We start from the raw sequence: 12,295 nt of genomic DNA, 5'->3' as shown, positions 1-12,295 counted from the left end.
TGCTTCGAGAGGTTCGGAGAATGCGAAAACAGTGTTTCATTGAAAACTGTTTGTCATTTTTAATCACAGGGTAACTCTGCAAGAGGTGTGACTGATGCAATTTAAATTTTCACCTGACAAATTAAATTATTAATCTTCACGGCGTACAACAAAGGATCAAGCGGAGCAGTCAGTCAGTTAGCAGCCCCAGGAGCTACGACAGAACACCCTTGAGACGGGGACGCAGCGTTTTGCAGCACCCTGGGGTGAAGCACTTCTCCCTGCAGGCGCTGCAGCCGCGACGGCCCCGGACCCCTGTCCTTGCTCCCACTGCTACCTCCTAGCTCCGGTTTTCCGAAGCAGGGAAGGACCTCGGGCAGCCCCACCGATAAGAAACGCTGCAGTTCGCAAGGAAGGCGACAGAGAAACAAAGTTGAGGGCTTTATCTGCGCCTTGGAAAGAGCGGTTCGTCCTGTACTGGCAGCTCTGGCAGGGAGGACCAAGGAGCTCGAGGAGCTTTTCACTCATGCCTGAATGAAAGCCTTACCTATTACCAGTCACTGCTTCATTTCCCTATGGAAGGGAATAAATACTGCAAGCTCCCACTAAGTTTTCAAGGAGTTGCCTTTTTCTAACAGAGCACACTTGTCATGATGCCTTGCACCCCAAATCTGGAAGATACCATGCATTTTGCAGAGCTCTCATCTCAAGTGATGTTAAATATTACTCTCGGGTACTAATTTTGTATCTCTCTAATATTACTGATTCCTTATGTGTCCAACCAGAGTTCAGAAAGAAACAAAGTTCTAAAAATTTCCACAGAGTAACTTAAAATGAGGTTTCCATACACCGCAATTTCAGAATACCAGGTTAAACTAGAGTAGGGTATACAACATTTTAAAACAAAGGCCAAATGCAACCAGAAAGCAGGATTCCTTGCTTGAGAATCTGAAGATGTTGGGCTTAAATGTGCCACTAGTCAAAGAGTGACTTCTGCTCAGCCCAATTCTCAAACTAGTATGTTTTTAAGTAGGAAATAATCCCATTCATCATGTAAACACTTATTCAGACTCTTGTTAATGTTTGTGCTATCCCTTCTGAATTTCTGGACAGTTTCTTTCAGGCTCAGCAGCCAACATTTAATTAAGAAATATTTAACCACTAGTATTTTTTAAACAATGGCATATAAGCAGAAATAATTGCTTATTACATCTACTTGACAAAATCAAAATACAGCCAGTGGAAACCAGATACAAAACACCCTCCTTCAGCTGAACTACTTCTGTTTAGAAAATGAACAGACAATGCATTTCCTTGGCCGAGACCTTGATTTGTTTGCCAAGTCCCATCCTGCAGCGATTTTTCTTCTTACAACAACATCCCAGGCGCAGAGGGCACTATCAAGGAAGCAGACTCGCAGTTCTGCAGGTTAGGAACAACGATAGCCCTGGCGTGCCTTAAGGTAGCGAAGCGTTTTTAGTAAACTATGTAATGTAGTAAATATATCTATTTTATCCCTTTATAACTGCTTGGAAGCTAGAGAATGACAGATATCTTCTTCGTGCAATTTGTATCTTTATAACATGATGGCTTGTGCTGCATCATCTACTGCATGCCAGCACTTTTTTACTTAAAAAAAAAAAAAAGTACAGCAAGATTTCTTACAAATCTATGGAGATATTAAACACTTGCATCGATTTCCACAAACGGGTTAGAAGAAGGAAGCATAACTACACTGTCTGCATTCTTCAAAGCAACATCACAGGATCAGAAGGTCACGGGGGCATCTTCTTTCATACCAGCCACCTTGCTTTTAGATAGAAGAAACACCAGCATGAGTTAGAAAGGAGTGCTTCAGATGATGGAATATGCAGGACACAGGCAAACAGCAAAACAAAGTGCAATAACCAAACTGCTCCTGTGGTGAGGTGAGGTGATTCAGAACAACAAGGGATGGGGAAAACACAATGATCATGTCTGCACAGCAGATAGGCAAAAACAAAATTGGAGCTGAAGAGGGACAAAGCCCAAAACCAGGCAGAGAGTTTAGTTTAATACAGACACTCCTGTCACAGAAGCTGCTGGTATCCTTCTGGCCAGTGTAACGCAGAAACTACAACCGCCTTGACTCCATGGGTAACCCCAAACCCACGCCATTTGCCCTATACTGGCAAGAGACATTTTATGTCTGTTCCTATAGCACAGCAGTGGGAAGTCGGTAAAGATTTAAAAAGAAGGAACTTCTTTTTATTCGTCAGCTCTCCATCCTTAATTCATCACTGTCCCCTCGGGCTGAGAAAAGGACTGGCTTTACTGCTCTGCATTACCATGTTAGTAGAGAAGCTGCAAAGTACAATATTCATGGTTTATATATGATGTGAGCGTAAGAAAAATAGTTTTGGGTTCACACAATGAAGAATAAGTCAAGAAATCTGTGTCATACCATTAGCAAATGAGGACAAAACACCTTCAAACTTTAAATGTGAAATTCTGGATGGCTTCATTTGGCTTTGCAAGAACCATGGTCAGTGGGTACAGATTAGAAATACTAACCTGAACACCAACACTTTCAGGAGAAAGGCAGGCTTTTCAAGTAACTTTAGCAATATCAGTATTTCACCATCACAATAATTAATTGTCTGGCATATTTAGTTATGTGCAAATGCAAGTAGGCACACGGTTTATTCAGACGGAAAGCCTAGTTGAATATATTTAAATATATTGATGAAGGAGGTGGGCGCTGTCTTTTCTCCCCGACTTGGACAACAGGTGGGGGCGGAAGCATTGTCTGTTGGCTCTTCTTTGCCAGCCCATTACAGATGGAAAGGGATTCCCCAGATTGGAATAAACCATGACAAATCAACTATTTTCTAGTTTTTGAGGGTGCCATTAAATAGGGCGGCATGAGAAGTGGTTGGGTGTGGTGGTTATCTTTTTTACTTCTACTTTTTCCAAGATATCTACTACAGCACATTAATATACTAGTTATTGTCATTGTACGTACATGCATAATCTACATACAGCACTAGCAGCATTGAGGGCAGCACTGAACGCATAATGTAAACCCGTGTCAACACCAGATCTAAACCGGACCAGAGCCTGTCCACTACCTCCGTTTGCTGGAGCGGAGAATTACCCACACTTAGCTTGCTACCCCTGCAAGTAAGTGATCAAACCCCAACAGCGTGCCGGCACAGTATTAAAGGACCCTCCTAATTGCCATGCCTCCAATTCCAGCTCTAAGCCTCCTAAGAGAAAGTCTGCAAAACTCTTTAATAAATCATAGAAATCAGAGATGGAAATTAGGTCATCTTGCCTGCGCCTCCTATCCGCACCGCGAGTTTGCCACCCATACAGTGCTGCTGAGTGCTCTGTCTCGGCAACTCCTAAATGATTCAAGTGCTGAGGTTTCTCCTAATTCCCCAGGCAGGCTGTTACACAGCCCAGTGAACCTCGCCGTCCGTCCCACCTACCAGCCTCGTCCTCTCCACCCCAGTTTTGCCTCTGTCCCATTTTGTTCTGTTCTTATCTATATCTCCCTCCAACTCCCCCAAAATCTGCTCTTGATGGTACCACAACCACCATCCAGCAAAAATTGTTGCTCAGGAAACGTTCTTCTGCCTCTCCTGTAATCCCACTGTAGTGTGCTGCTATTTTTAGGAGAAAAAGGAGGTGGTAAGGAAATGAAAGGCTGCCAGCTTCAGCTGTATGAGAATAATGCTCCAGTACGTGGAAACTACATTACAGTGTTTTCCTTTAAGCACATATAATTAACCAAAACTTTCAGTCTTCTGGAATGATCCAAAAGAGAGAGAGAAAAGAAATGGTAAAGACAAATTCTGAGGCAAAAAACCCATCATCTCACTTGACCTTTCAACCCCGCAGCTGGGCCTCTCCTTCCAGGATTGTTCTCAAGATTTTACACCGGCATTTGCCCAGCAAGCCGCACGGTTAAACCAGCAACATACCACCATAATAAAGTGATCAATTAAGAAACCTGCTTACAACAAGAGGCAACCGTGCCTTGCGCCAGCCCCTCAAGTGGGAGCGAGACCTGTGTTTTACTCCGGTGTCGAGACAAGGCAACGTGCTGACCTCCGACAGGGCAGCTGCCCATCACCCTCCCCAACCTCCCCGGCCAACGCCGGTGCCAGATGCCCCATGTAAAGGGCTCTGTGCAACCAGTGCCTGGACTACCAAGACCATCTGGCTAAACCAAAACTACCCTGCTTTCCGGAGAGCACGCTTTATACCTCGCCCACCATCTTTACCTCTATCAAACCTCATATTTACTGATACGTAAGGTTAAGAACTGCTACTAGGAACAAACCAGAGGTACTAGGTTTCTTGCTGCAAATAGCTCCCATAGGCAAGCGGCACTATTTCCCTCTGTATAGATGTATATGTCCGTAGCCTGACTCCAGCACAGCTGTGGGGCACCCGCGGCAATCACATTGTGCTGGAGAGCAGAGGGCTGAGCGCTGCCTGCCCCAACCCTTGCTCTGCAACAGCAGTAATTTAATTGAAAGAAAACAACGATGAATTCAGCAGACCTGGTGAAGTAATCATCTCCAGGGTCCTTAGACAGATTACAGCTTCCTGACCTAAGCTGCAATTTGGTAGGGTCAGATTTTGATACCTCTATCTAAACTGAATTGAGCCTTGCTTCACAGACAGGCTTACCGATTTCTGTGGGAAGACTGGCAGATAAAGATACTCCCCAACGCGAGTCAGGGTGCAAGAACAGGTCTCTCAGTTAGCATAAACATATGTTTCCTAGGTCTGGAAGAGGGTTTTTTTCCCTCTTCACAGCCTGTTTGCATTTGCTGGCTTATTAAACAAGATTTTATTTGCAGCCAGTATGTCCTAGGAAACCAGGAGGTGTTACACATAATTGCCCTCAGATTCATAAGGAGTAAACAAGGTAACCTCTACCACCAGGGATTCCTCCTGCTCCACCGCCACCAGCAATGTCATGCTCCCTGGCTGCCGGGAGCGGTGTCACCTCCTGCCACCCAGGAAAGGCTGCTGGAACACCCCGGCATGTGGCTGCCGCCCAGGATTTACTCACCTCCTCCGCTCCTCCGGGGAGGTGGAAAGCGCTGAGGCTGAGCTGCTGCAAGGGGTGAAGCTCTGAGGATGAGGAACGCGGAGGGATAATCCGAAATCGGGAGGAGGGGAAGAGGGGCAGGTGCTCAGCCACCTGCCTGGGTGATGGGAAGGATGGACAGTGCCAGAGGCTCCTGCCCCAGCAGGGACCCTGCCAGGGAGCCCAAGGGAAGGGGTACCCAGCCAGTGACCATAGCTGGGGGAAGGGGACGTGCGGTGGGAATGACAGGCAAGAGCCTGGCTGGGGGAGCAGGACACAACTAAAGAGAACAGCAAAACCACAGGCATAAGCCTGAGGCTTGCTCTGCCCCCATGAGCATCCCATCGCCCATCAACAGGGCTCCACCCAAGAGCCTGCCAGGGTCAGCTGTTCTCACCTCAAATATATTCCCCCACTTGCTACCTGCAGCTCATCTGGGATCAAAACCCAGCCCCTGTTTTAGGAAAAAGGCTGCAGTAAGAGCCAAGCGATAGACGCACGCTATGCTTTGGTAGTTCAGTTTTTAACATAGACTGAAAACAGAAACATCAACCATTCTCCATTCCACGCAGGAGCTTTCTTCTCCCACCTATAACTCATTAGAGCAGTGCTATGACTTTTCCCTTCCATCACATTTGTCAGTAAACACACATTTCATACAAATACATGCACATGAGCATGTATCCAAAATAGTATCCTGCTTTTTTCTCTTTCCTGCCCAAAATATTTCTTTATATTCACATATGCTTTCCATTTATTCTAGCCCTTTACCCCCCACACGCGCGCTGAGTCCCCGGTTTCCACATTCTTCTTTAACCCTCTAAACCATAAAGACTTTTCTCAGTGGGATCAAACATCTGGTGGGTGATCCTCATGCAGATTTCAGTACTTCTTTTGTTTCTCAGCTTGCCAACAGATCAGTTTTGATAGGTAGTGAAGCCACTGAAAGGGATTCTCTGTCTGTGGCACACAAAGTATTTCCAAGATCTATAAAGGAAAGGGTAAAAATTGAAAGGGTCTATGTAAAAAGGGGTTTTTTTCCCCCCCTTTTTTTATTTCTGTGTACTTTTTAAACTTTTATGTATTACCCTTTCATAAACTGTGTCCCATAGGGTGCAAATAGATTCGTAAGTGATTTAGAAGATTATAATAATTTCCTTTTTGCTTTTATCCGCTTTATTCAAGAACAACCAGCTCTGCTGATACAGTCAAAGACCAAGTAAAAAGTAAAGATTTCATTTTCCTCCAGGGACAAAAAGCTGACAATTACTCAAATTGCATTATATCAATTACTCAGGAAGGGTGTAGGAGATATGGAGTTTGCTGTCTATACAGCACATTGTCTCAGATTAACTCAGTTGTCCCAAATACTGACCCATTTCTGCTTTTCCACAGATATTTAGTCCTCGGCAATCCTCCCGAGTTTCCTCTGCACCAATGCTTATGGTGAAAACGATTGAGACTGGCAGGAGCAGGCGCAAAGGGCCCACAGGATTTCTCCTCCTGAAGCCAAGACAAATGCTTACACTCTTCTTCTCCGCTACCTGTGCTGTTCGTTTTTAAGAAACTTGAGATCTTTCCAAAGAAAACAAGCATTTCTCTTTGGGTGTGTCTAGGCAGCTAATGCAAGAGGAAGTGCTATATGTCCTTATACACATTTAGACTTGGACCATTCCCCAGCCATTAAAAATGGCTAATACTAGAGATTAAAAATTAAGAGAAACATGCTATAAAACCTAGCTAATCCATCATCTTTTCAGTAGGTCATCTCTTTTAAAGGCTTCCTTTACAGTACTGATTCAAACTGCTTAGCGATGCTTATTTAAGTCTAGTTCTAGGTAACACTCTTTTATATACTCTATAACTACTGTACCAGATAAAAACAATGCATCATGATCCTTTGGAATAAACACGTTTTCAGCTTAATTTTCAGCTTAGTTGACAGCAATAATATTTTTCAGTTATACACGTGCATTTATTTTCACTTGATTAGAGAGAAATTATGACTGAACAAGCACTTTGAAAATTCAAATTCTGCAGTTATAACATATTTCCAGTTAAAAATGTGATGAATAACATACTAAAACACAATATCCCAGGGCATGCTATACACACTGAAAAAACACAATCCTGCAGACTCACAACAGCCCTCCCTGCATGGACCGACCCTTTGTTTTCAAAGCTCAACATACATCAAACACGCACTGAACGTACACAGATTCTCACCCAAGGATGTATTTCGATGTGATAAAGTCACACAGTTATTAATACTTTCATGTTGAAAACGCTGTAGCTCGAGAGATAAAGCTGATGCTTCAGCTCTTGAGAAACAAGTATTCTTTTATAACCGCTTATAAATGGTTTGATGTTTTCCCTGAGACAACAAGCAGTCATTTACTGGTACATGAGATTTCCATGAAACAAGTCTGAATGTCACCCACCGTGAATAACACATTTAACACATTTCAAGAACTTTCTGTTAACTCAAGATCATGCCTGAAATACAAAGAAGTGACATTTTACATAAGTAAAAAAATAGCCATGCATAGCCCCCAAGGAATTCACAACCATTGCACCAAACAACAAATCTAACAAACATAGGTGCAAGCACACTGCTGTGGGTCAAACCTACCATCAGTGCCCATGTTATCTATAAAACACCCCCAGCCTTCAAAGAAAAACCTGTGAACAGTAATTTTTTTTTTTCCAAAGACTAAATATTCAGCAGGTTTCCACTACAGACAAAAAAAGACCTCACCCTGTTTAATTCGAAAATTACGTAAGTTGTAGCTTCACCTTCACTTGCTCCTTCTCGGAAGAGAGAATAAAACCCCAACTAAAATTAGACCTCTTCAGCTTTGCTGCAGTTCTCCAGCAGATAGACACAGCCCTACCCTGCGAGGAGCCGCCAAGGCGGAGGTGCGGGGGGGGGCTGGGGACAGTGCCACACCCTGCGCCCCCCCCCCCTCCTCCTCCTCCTCCTCCTCCTCCTCCCAAAGGCTAAACCTGCCCACCACAGAAGCAGGCTCCCATCGGATGAGCTCCTGACACGCATCCGACCAGCTCCTTGGTCATACGGGGCAGCCTTTGGGGAGAAAAGGCCATCAGCTGCATCATTAATGGAGGGATGCAACCGCGTGCAATTAGTTCGGGGAGAGGCCCGGTCTGATTAAATAAAGCCAATGTATTTTTAATGCTTCCCGATGTGTTTCATGTTCCCTGCTGCAGTGAGCAGGTCTGCAGCATGCCGACAGCTCAAGGAGCCTTCCTGCTCAAGCGCTGCCATAAGGAATAAACTTCCAGTGGCTCTTACTCTAATGCGGTGCTTTTGGGCTCTCTTCTCCCCTTATTGCCATGCAGGTCTCATCCTCACGTTCAAGCTGAAACTTTCCAACCCAAGGAGACCGGCACAGCAGTATTCGCCTATACTACGTTATGCATGTACACACACAGGTGCAGCAAGACCCATGAATTTAACCACACCGGTGATGCAGCAGGATGATCTTGACCTTTTAATACTTTACAAAAGGACTGTTCTCCACAGATTTAGAGGAAAAGCATACACTTGATCGCAGCTGACTAAGATTTACTGGTCGAAAACTTACATATTTTGCTTATTTCCTCATTTTCTATGATATTTCGTTATACTTGTTTTCTTTATACCAATCTTTCAGCTTTCTATGGACACAGGCAAATGCCAACAGTATTAAAAGTAAGATGAAAAAAGCTGCAATTCAGATTGCCACACTGTAAAAGGACAGATGCACGTGGGACACACCTAACCCGGAGCTTTTCTTTGGCAAGCAGGCCTCCGGCTTGCAATCATTTTGACAGAAAAGACTTCAAACATCGTAGGTACTTTCCCTTCGACTTACAAGCGACATGCATGTTGAGTTGAGGAAATACTTTCCATCCCTGCCTCAAACACAAGCACACGCTGGCAAACGGCATTCGGAGCGATGGTCACCTTTACTGAACGCCTTCCTCCGCAAGCACAGCCACGAAAGAAATTAAAAAAATAATAAAAATCAAGACACCGCAAGGCCAGATGGGCAATACTTTGCTACTTGCGATGATGACAGGAGCGCGCGTTTTCAAGCTTCTCGGTACACACGGTAAAGTTTCAACTCTGAAACCTAAAAAGACAAAAAACTGCTTCCCCCTCCCCGCACCCAGCCCCTCTCTGGTCACGCAAGTGCGAGGGGCCGCAGCCGGGACGCCGGAGGACGGGACCGCACAGCCCGCCTGCCGGCCACGCCCTCGGCTTCTCCGCTTCCCTTTCCCCACAGACCTGGCCGAGCACCGCAACTTCCACGCCGCGCTCCGCGGGGCCGCGGGTGGGCAGCGCCCGGCTCGCCGCCGCTCCAGCGCACCTGGGAGCCCGCGCCGAGGCGAGGCAGGGCGGGCGGGCAGGCGTGCGCGCCCCGCCACGCGCGATTCCTCCCGCGGGCGGCCCCGGCAGCGCGGGGCGGAGCGGAGCGGAGCGGAGCAGCCCCAGCCCGGCGGCTCCGACACCCGCGGGCGGCGGGGCCCCTCGGTGCCGGCCGGGGGCGGGCGGCGCGGCGCTGCCACTGCAGCGGCCCGGGGCTGCGATGTGCTCCGTACATAACCACACCCACCGCATTGCAGAAGCCACGGCCGGGGCGGGCGGGGGGGAGGGAGGGAGGGAGGGAGACAGCCAGCCCCCCCGCCGCACGGTGAGGGAGAGCAGGGAGCCGAGGAGGGAGCCGAGGGGGGGCCTGCTCCCCCTGCACCGCCCAGCCGCTGTGCCCCCCAGGTGAGCGGGGCAGCCCCCCGGCTGGGCTCGGGGTGTGCCCGGCCAAGCCAGACACCCCCCCGCCGCGCCTCTGCCGCCTACAGAAGTTTCCCACAAAAATGCGTATCGCCCTAAAAAAATTAAAACTGCACCCCCACACACACACACGCACCCCCCGCCCTGGCACAGCTGCGGCGGGAGCAGCCGTGTCCCCCGTCCCCCCCGCCGGGCCGCGGCGACCTCCCCCCGCGGAGCCCCCGCCGCCCTCCCCGCTCTGCGGGGGGCACCGCTCGCTGCCTCCCCCAGGCATCCCGGCCTCACGCACACAGCGCCCTCCGACCCCCTCCGCAGCTGCTAACTTAAAAATGGCTCCTAGGAACGAGGTTTTTATATATATATATTTATATATATATATATATATATATATATATATATATATATATATAAAATACGTATATATTAAAAAAAAAAAGGGGGGGGGGGGATGCAATCTGCCCGCGCCCCGGCGGGCATATCCTCCGCTTCCCTGCGGGGAGGACACCGCACGCAGCGGGGGCGAAGGTACCTTGGCGGGGAGCGGCGGGGGCGCCCGGCGGCGGCGGTACCGGGGCGCGGGGCTGCTCCCGGCGGCGGCGGCGGCAGCGGGGCTGCTCCCGGCGGCGGCCACGCGTCAGCAGCGGCAGCGCAGCCCGGCTCTGCCCAGAGCGAGCCTCCGCCGCTTCCCAGCAAATCAGGGCTGCGGAGGCTCCTCCGGAGAGAGGGAGGGAAAAAGGAACGGGAAGGAAAAAAAAAAAAAAAAAAAAAAGAGAGGGGAAGGGAAAAAAAATGGAAAAAAAAGGGGGGGGGGGGGGGGGGGAGAAGCCCACGCTGCGGAGAACGGCGAAAGCTGGATGCCGGCAGGTTTCTGGAGCCAGCCCCCCAGCCTGCTGCCGCGGTACGAGCGGGGGGCGCCGGGGGCTGCTCCCCGGGCACACAGCAGGGACCCCCCCCCCCCCCCCCCCGCCCGGCACCAGGATCCCCACCTGAGCCCAGAGGGATCCGGTCGGTTTTTGGCTCAGCGACAGGAATTCTTCTGTTTAGACAGATGAGTTTAGCTGCTGCAGTTGCAACCAAACCCTAGTGATGGAGAGACTCCCTGTGAACTTAAAAGCAGCAAGCTGGGTGCTGTCATGGTCTGGCTTTGATTTACCCGTGGGGTTTTTACCAGCCTTTTCGATTTTAATTTCCAGTGACAAACCACATGCTCTTAAAATCTGGACCCTATTTCACTCAACAGCATCACCAGAACAGAAATAAATAGAGGTCCTGCCACACATTGGCTCCCGATCCAAAAAGGGTAATGTAAAACTGAAAATGACTTTTGAGTTTTCACTACAATACAGACCACAACACGCCACATGTCAGAAAGCATCAAAAATTGCTAGCGCCTACAGAAGCCGTTTGGGAGGGGGTAATCCTACTTTCACCGTTTCATTTTGGTAAATACGTAGCTCCTCTTAGAGCACAGAACTGAGCTCTCTGCTAACTACACACGATACGAGCAGCTATCAGATCTGAGAGTCTGCCGCACCACGGTGCTCAGAGGCACTGCTTGTTTGCTTCTCTGAGCGACCAGAAGCAGCTGAACTTGCTCTTTTCCAGGGGAGGAATTGGCCATGGGAAGGGTAGCGATGGGTGGCTATGGGAGAGGCACAGACCGACACACTCTCGGGCTGCACCTTCAATCCTGTTGCAACACAGTGGATAAATTAGGCTTATTCTCTCTTTAGATGGTGCATTTTGAGAGCTCCCAAAAAGGGTAAGATACAAATTATATTCAGGCCTCTGCTATGAATTGGGGGGGAAGATCTCCTTTAATTACCAGCATCTCTGTGGGATTTAAGAAGGGAAAGAGGTTTTGACAGTAGGCAGTGGACGTACCATTTCTCAGATCTGCAAAATTGCACTACTCTGTATTCAATGTACAATCGTAGCAAGAAACACACACACACACACACCCCCCACCTGCTCTGCAGGAGTGCCATTTAGCAGATCTGGCACACCATAACATGCACAAGGAGGAGAGAGACTGCAAAAGGAAAATGCATGCCATCAACTAAGAGAGGGCATACCTCTAGTCATGCAACTGAAAAAGACTTGTATACTCTTCTCCACCAGGAGCTCTGGAAGTCATCATGAATCACAAGGGAAGGGACTTGACATTTGAGACATACATTAGAGTTAACAAGGTTTGATTTGGGGCGGGGGGGGGGGGGGGGGGGGAAGGTAAGAAAAGGACTGAGTTGGTTTGAATCAAATCAAGGCTTAAAAGCAAGCTAGGAGACTTAAATATTATTTGAAAAACAGTGCAAGATTTACCAGCTCACCTTTTTGCAGCTCTTGTACTGCCTGTTACAGAGGAAGGTGTTGACACTGCTTTTAAGCAGAGATACACGGCTGGAGCATTAGCGCTTCACAGCAACACACGTTGT

The 12,295-nt window shown here is 48.1% G+C and overlaps 1 protein-coding gene across 11 annotated transcripts in view; it reads right to left on the bottom strand.

Annotated features, from left to right (window-relative positions):
• EPB41L3 (erythrocyte membrane protein band 4.1 like 3) overlaps positions 1-10,554 on the bottom strand; it is a 98,273-nt gene extending 87,719 nt beyond the window's left edge. For 3 of the 11 annotated variants that reach the window (XM_075494418.1, XM_075494417.1, XM_075494416.1), the window contains exon 1: positions 10,390-10,550. The gene's annotated coding sequence lies outside the window, so the exon portion shown is untranslated. Of the gene's footprint in view, positions 1-8,943; positions 8,995-9,359; positions 9,654-10,389 lie in introns of those variants that run through there. The other 8 variants (XM_075494422.1, XM_075494419.1, XM_075494411.1 and 5 more) reach the window with 8 other exon arrangements.
• Between the last annotated feature and the right edge of the window lie 1,741 nt (positions 10,555-12,295).

The sequence above is a fragment of the Mycteria americana genome, chromosome 2, assembly GCF_035582795.1.
Source record: "Mycteria americana isolate JAX WOST 10 ecotype Jacksonville Zoo and Gardens chromosome 2, USCA_MyAme_1.0, whole genome shotgun sequence".
NCBI lineage: Eukaryota > Metazoa > Chordata > Aves > Ciconiiformes > Ciconiidae > Mycteria > Mycteria americana.
Note: the sequence above shows the minus strand (reverse complement) of the source record. Positions and strands in the feature narration are given on the sequence as shown.